This window comes from Helianthus annuus, chromosome 15, assembly GCF_002127325.2.
Source record: "Helianthus annuus cultivar XRQ/B chromosome 15, HanXRQr2.0-SUNRISE, whole genome shotgun sequence".
In the NCBI taxonomy this organism is placed as follows: Eukaryota; Viridiplantae; Streptophyta; class Magnoliopsida; order Asterales; family Asteraceae; genus Helianthus; species Helianthus annuus.
The window spans coordinates 145,123,922-145,131,965 of record NC_035447.2 but is presented as its reverse complement, the minus strand read 5'-3'; positions in this window follow the sequence as shown (position 1 = coordinate 145,131,965).

Below are 8,044 nucleotides of genomic sequence, written 5' to 3'. Positions count from 1 at the left end.
GTTTGCATGACTGAAGCTAAAAACCAGTTTAACATGAACATTATCATGTAAATATACTAAAACATGACATGTTTTTTATATTATATCACATGTATTTGCGGGTAGGGATAGTGTACATTAATTCAGAAGTGTGAGAAGTGTATTATAACACTATATAACATCATATAAACACCATATAACACTATGTAACACCATATAACACTATGTAACACTATGTAACACTATATAACAATATATAACACTATACATTTATCATAGACATGCTATCAGACAAACTATAGTGTTATATTAGTTATATAGTGTTACATAGTGTTATATGGTGTTACATATTGTTATACGGTGTTCATATGGTGTTATATAGTGTTATAATCATGGGCGGACCTAGCCTTTGGCCAGGGTGGGCGGCCGCACCTCTTGAAAAAAAATATAGTGTATATTTTAGGCAGAAAAACCCGACCGTACCCTTTGAAAATATGGTTGAACACCTCATCCGCATCCCTAGCCAAAAATTTCTGGGTCCGCCACTGGTTATAATACACTTCACACACTTCTGGATTAATATACAGAATCCTCTACCTGTATTTGCTTCACAAATGTTTCTTATGATTTTGGTTCATGAAAGCTTTGCACATTCAAATCCTCTCCTTGTGACGGGGTTTAATAGTCATTGATATATATAATTTGTAATACAAGTATTTAAGGTTTAATCTGAACATGCGTCATTTGTTTGCAGTTTACATTGTCTCCTTCACCGACCAGTTAATTGCGAGGTTTAGAAAATGGGTTGTTTTTTTTATATAAATCTTATCACACTCAGTTTATTTCATAAAGGAAATACACAAACATATTAATTATTATTATTATATTTATATATGTGACATAGGTAGACAAACTATAACGTAAAAGTATCCTGAAAGGATTGTTAATGATCTTATGCATAACCAAAATCATTATTTAAAATTTTTAGAAGTGAATTGAGTGGTCCAAGTCCACCTACAGTATACTTTGTACAAAAAGATGGGTCACCCGTAAGATATGATAGCACTTGACTTTATCCAATAATAATTGTTATTTTCTTTCTACTTTTGCTTTTCATGATCTTGTTTTATGAAAATTTCCTCATGGAAATAAGTACTAAAATTCGTCTATACATTTAGCGTTAATTTCTCAATTGGTCTCTGTAATTTGCATAAATTGTATTAATGTCTCTAACTTACACATATGCTTTTAATGGTATACATATTATGGAGGGCGTTAAAATGAAAACCACACTCAGTTAAGAGAACCACGAGAACCACTTTCCTAAACGCGTATGGAATTAGAGTTGATCTCTGTGTATTATTGATGAAGCAAAGAACCCATTATATAGGGATATACAAGCCTATAATAAGGAAAGAATATATCTCCTAAACTAAATACAATCATGATCTAAATATACACATATACAGAATATATCGCTAATAGTCCCCCGTAGTTCGAGCGGTATTAGAAAGGACGCTTAAACTGGATCTGAAGCTTTGAAAAAGTTGTCGAGGAAGTCCTTTGGTAAAGATGTCGGCATATTGACTGGAGGCAGGTATATGAAGGACTCGAACATGACCAATTTGAACCTTTTCGCGCACAAAGTGAATATCCATCTCAACATGCTTCATTCGTTGATGTTGCACTGGATGTTCAGATAAGTAGACAGTCGAAACATTGTCACAGTAGACTATAGTAGCAGTACGCAAAGGAACATACAATTCGAGAAGCAGATTACGTAACCAACTTGTTTCAGCTACTGCATTAGCAACTCCACGATATTCAGCTTCGACACTAGAGTGGGAGATAGTGTGTCGACGCTTTGATGACCAAGACACGAGATTGTCTCCCAAAAAACACAATAACCAGAAGTGGAACGTCGTGTGTCGGGGCATCCGCCCCAATCAGCATCGGAGTAGGCGGTCAATGCTAAGGATTTGGAAGCCGTGATCCGTAGACCATAATCTATAGTGCCTTGAAGGTAGCGCAAGATGCGCTTCATGAAAGCAAAATGAGGTTCGCGTGGTGCGTGCATAAATAAGCAAACTTGTTGAACACCATACGTAATATCTGGTCGGGTAAAGGTAAGCTACTGAAGAGCCCCCGCGAGTTGACCATATAACGTGCCATCGGGTAATAGTGTACCGGTAGTACCGCTAAGTTTAGTGGACGTGTCCACGGGCGTAATGCAAGGCTTGCAATTTGACATACAGGCTCTTTGTAAAATTTCGCTAGTGTATTGAGCTTGAGACAGAAAGAGACCGGTACTGTCACGTGTAGCTATAATGCCCAAAAAATGATGCAACTGATCGAGGTCCGTCAGTGAAAAGGCGGAAGACAAGGAACCAATGATGTGTGCTAACAAGCCTGGTTCAGACGCAGTCAAGATAATGTCATCCACGTACAATAAGAGATAAGCCATATGGTTTCCTTGTTTATAAATAAAAAGTGACGTATCACATGTGCTACTCCGGAAACCTTGCGAAGTAATGAATGAAGCAAATTTGTGGTACCAAGCCCGCGGTGCCTGCTTTAGTCCATATAAGGACTTTTTGAGGCGACAAACATAATCTGGAAAAGCCTTGTTGACAAAACATGGAGGCTGATGCATGTATACTGTTTCTTTAAGATCACCATGTAAGAAAGCGTTCTCGACATCAAGCTGATGAATAGGCCAAGAACGTGAAACCGCAAAGGATAACACTATATGTATGGTGGTCGGTTTAACAACCGGACTAAACGTGTCTTCACAATCAATACCAACCGTCTAAGATTTCCCATTGACTACCAACCACGCTTTATAGCGTTCCAATGATTCGTCAGACTTAAACTTGTGACGAAAGAGCCACATACAATGTATAACCGGGCTATCCGTGGGACGCGGCACAAGTTCCCATGTACCATTATTCTCTAAAGCACTATATTCTGTTTTCATGGCCTCGAGCCAATTAGGATCCGATAAAGCTTTAGCGTACGAGGAAGGTATGGGAGTGATAGTAGAGGAGGTGGTAGTGAGAAGATTAAGACGGTTTTGAGGTTTAGAAATACTGGATTTGGCACGAGTAGTCATCGAGTGTTGGTTAGTTGTGTGAGGTACTGGTGCAACAGGGGAAGGATGAGGGGTGGAGGAAGGATGGGTGGGGGTCGGTTATTGGGTGGTAGAGGAGTTAGGGTGTTGGGCCTGTTGCGGATGGGCCGGTTGAAGAGGTAGGGCTGGTGGTGAAGGAGAGGGGGCCGGGTGTGGGGTAGGCTGGGCCGTGTGTGGGGTAGGCTGGGTTTGGGCCGGGTGTGGGGTCGTGTCACACCCCGACCGCATAAAACAACAAACCGCGGCGAAAACGTCGGGGAGTGGAGCGACAAAATTATTGTTTCAACAACCATGGTAATTAAAGTTTTGTATTATTAAGATTTAAGTTCACATTGTCTTGAAGTTCAACAAAATCAATACATAATTAACTGTCTTTTAAGTCACTAAGGCCCAAGTCCGCCTAAGTGAAGCACAAACATCATCATGCATTAACACCTGAAACACATGTGAAAAATAGGTACGTCAGCATAAAAATGCCTGTGAGATACATAGGTTTTGTTTATGCAGGATTCATGACTCGTAGTTAAAAGAAGTGTTTAATAAAAATGTAGTCATGAACCTTATAAATGTTTTCCTTTATAAAATCATATGAAAATCGATGTGAAAATCAATGATATAAAAGGATATACGTGGTTAAATGAATAACCAAGTACAAATGAGTTTTGTATAAAATGTGTAATTTGTAAAACAATGCCATGTACTTGTATAAAATGTTTCATGTCTTTGTCAAGTGATTTAGATAACGCAACAATGTGTAATACAATAAAAGCACTTATATATAGGAAGTACCAGCGGCGTATCCACCATGCTTTTATCATATAACACATAGCCTCGTTATATAAGTCACTTATCAATAATCAACCAAAATGTCTTGTTTAAAAAAAATGTCAAAATGCTTATGTATAAACCATGTTCAATGTCATGTGTAAACTGTATCATGTATACCCAAATGAAATGTATAGCAAGTAGAGAATATCTACTCAAACTATATGATAATGTCTATGTGAAAAACAAATGTCATGTATGGTGAATAAATAGTATTTACTCAACCCCATAGGAAAATGTACAAAACAAAGTTTTTGAATAAACCTAAGTTTAAATCAAATGCTATGTTTTGCAGAAAACAATGCTTCATGGATACGAACATTTATGCAGTAATGTTTAAACGCATACATTCAAGCCTTGCGACTGTGGCGACAAACCCTTAAACAAATTAAAGGTTTATCTAAAATATGTATATCGGATTCTGTCATTCCCAACTTCCAAACAAACCTAGGAAGTCGGAAACGAGATTTGTCAAGTCCTATGGTACCATTACATACTACCGAGCGGCATGATCAGTGTTAATGAATGTATTATTGTCCTGTTAAATATACCAAATGTCATACCAATGTAAGCATGCTATGAAAATCATGTACTAAGTATGCTAAGTAAACATACCTAGTAGAAATGTTCATGTAAAACAATTGTGCTAGCATGCTCAGTAAACATACATAGCAGAAATGTCATGTAAAACAACGTGTCCATATGCTAAGTAAACATACACAATAAATGTCTAAGAAATCAATGTGCTAGCATGCTTAACATACATAGCAAAACATGGTTGAAATCATGTACTATATGTGTACTAGGTGAAACTAGCATGTTTATGTCATAAAAGCATGAAAAGCGCAAAAGTAACACGTATGTACATGTGTATCACCCCAAAATATTTGAAAGCGGTAAAAGAGGGGAACTATGTACTCACTTGGGATTGCTTATTAGTCTAGAGAATAAGACCAACTAAAGCTCCAAGGATCACGAATTCAAACGACACCTAATATAGTTTACTATGTTAATAATCGGATCCTAAATCGGGAGATAGGATAGAATGATATTCTATAAATCAAATGAGTGTTTGAACTCATATGGTATGATTTAATAGAGCTAACATTCTGATTTGGAAGTCTACCTAAGTGCTTTTGACCCATTTCGACCCACTATGGTAGTATAAGCTTCTATAATGCGTCGTTTGCGTAAAACTATGGTCGGATGGTTAACTATGTGCTATGTCAAGTCTTACATGCCCAATAATGCCTAAGCATGTTACTAAATTAGATCATATGTTAAAAACATGTTCACATATGCAAAATACGGATTTATGCTTCAAAAGGGTATTTTGGTCATTTCCTATGGGCATGTAAACTACTTAACAAATAACTAACCAATCCAATGTGATCATAAGGTATAGCCTCAGAGGTTATTCCGTATGCAACTATGATCACTAAATAAGCTTGGTCGGATCCTAATGATCGACCAAACGGGTCGGGTTCGAAAGTCTAAGCGGTTGTTTAGACCGCTTAACTTACGACCCTAAACAAGCACTAAACTAGTAGTGACGAGTTAAACATGTCAAAACATGTTTAACTAACTTAGAAAACTGATTTGGTATCAAAACAAAGTGTTTTGATACCTAAAAATAGTTCTGTTGCAAAATGCGTGCTAAAACGCATTTTGACCGAAACTTTGACTCGTCACTACACCTAGTTAACGTGGTAATCAGTAGGCATAATCGCTAAGGATTATAACCATCATGATTACAATCACGTTGCATAGTTCAAACGAACTTTGTGTTGACCATTGACTGGTCAAAGCAGAAAGTAAAACACTGTTTGACTTTCATGCTAGAAAAGCGATAAAAGCACGAAAGAAGCTTACAAAGGGTCCAAGCTAGGGAGAACTTGATCTATAACACTCAGGTATGAAGCAAAGGCTTCAACTTAGAGCATTAATCAGATCAAGGGTGAGGAAAATGGAATGAGAGCTTGGCTATTTATACTTGTGGATGATGAACAAGATCATCACAAGTGTTTATGTGGCCAACAAGCAAATGATCTCAGCCATACATGTGTTTAGGGACAGGTAATATTACTTGGGGAGGTGTTAACTTCGTTAACACACAAGAAAAATGGCAAGAACAGCCCCTGAAGTTGCAACAGATTGCTAAGAATTAGTTTCTGTCGCTGGGCCTTCTGTCGCGCCCCACGTAGGAATGTGGACAGGTCTACGCAGCCCGCGACCTCCCTGCAGTTTAGCCAACAGTTTCATTTTTAACAACTTTGGTCCCTTCACTTGTATAAGCTCATTTTTGGCACTTTTAACCCCCGTTAAGCCATTTTCAAGGATCTACAAGGTAGTCAAAGTGTAGAGGACACAAAATATGCTCGGAAAATCCACAGATGTCGGTTCTTTTGGTCGTACGGTTATGTTATTCGTCTAATTTCGACGAAACTCGAACGGACGCAAAAACGATCCAAATTAAGCGACGACTGGTATTTTTGCATGCCGATCATTAAAATAAAAATATTTTAGTGTTTTAAAAAATTTTGGATGTCCAGATGTGGTCCGAACGTAAGATATGCGCGTAAATGCAAACTTACGCCGTTTTTGACACTTTTAGTCCCTGTATGATCAAACAAGCATATTTTCACACACCGAACCACTCAAAGCTTATTTCTAAGCTATGTTTAGGTTATTTATGGTATGTTTAGCTTATGATCAAGTTCCAGACTATACGTTGTCTTACGAAACGGCAGACTTTTGCAGTTTGACGCAAATAGTCCCTAAGAGCGAATAAACTTGTTTTTGCCATACCAAACCCTTTAAAACTTATTTCTAAGTTATGTAAAGGTTATTTAAGGTATGTTAAGATTATGTTTCTATTCCGGAGTGTTTGTCGTGTTAAACTGATTACGTTTACGCATCAGTTTGCGTATAACTTCCTAGAAAGTATTATAGAGTTCAAAATCGATCAAAAATCAAAACGTGCATAATGTCAAACATAAATAACAAACATTGGGATCAAAACACACTTTTTTATTAATATTGAATTGTTCAGAGTTTATACAATGATTACACAAGCACAGATGTCACAATCTCCCCTACTTTAGGAAATTTCGCCCGAAATTTATTTAGAGGAAACTTGTGAGAATAGATGTGGATATTTCGCTTTCATTTGATCTTCACGTTCCCAAGTAAATTTTGGGCCACGTTTAGATTCCCAGCGAACTTTGACAATAGGTATGTGCTTGTGTTTGAGCTTTTTGACTTCACGGTCCATGATTTCCACAGGTTTCTCAACGAAGTGCATCGTGTTATCAACACGAATTTCATCAAGTGGTATGTGGAGGTTCTCATCAGCTAAACACTTTTTGAGATTGGACACGTGGAATGTTGGATGAACATTTCCAAGTTCAGGAGGTAGCTCTAATCTGTAGGCTACTTTTTCGATTCTTTCAATGATCTTGAATGGTCCAACATAGCGTGGTGCAAGTTTTCCTTTCTTTCCAAATCTAATCACACCCTTCCAAGGGGATACCTTGAGTAGGACGTAATCACCGACTTGAAATTCTAAGGGCTTGCGTCGTCGATCCGCGTAACTGTTTTGACGGTTTCTAGCTGTCTGAAGGTTATCACAAATCTTCTTGACCTTATCTGTAGTCAATAGAATGAGTTCAGGTTCAGTAAGCTGAGCTTCACCTATCTCATTCCAGCAGACCGGTGAACGAAATTTTCGACCGTATAAAGCTTCGAAAGGAGCCATGTTGATGCTAGAGTGATAACTATTGTTGTAGGAGAATTCGATCAATGGTAGATGCGAATCCCAACTACCACCAAAATCAATCACACAAGCTCTAAGCATATCCTCAGGTGTCTGGATTGTTCTCTCACATTGACCATTCGTTTGAGGATGATATGCTGTGCTCAAATTAAGTTGGATACCCATGGTAGATTGCATGGTTCTCCAAAAGTGAGACGAGAATCGAGCATCTCTGTCAAATATAATGTTCAAAGGAACACCATGTCGAGATATAATCTCATCTACGTATATCTTAGCACGCTTGTTAGCATATAGATCCTCACGGATAGGCAAGAAATGTGCTGACTTTGTAAGAC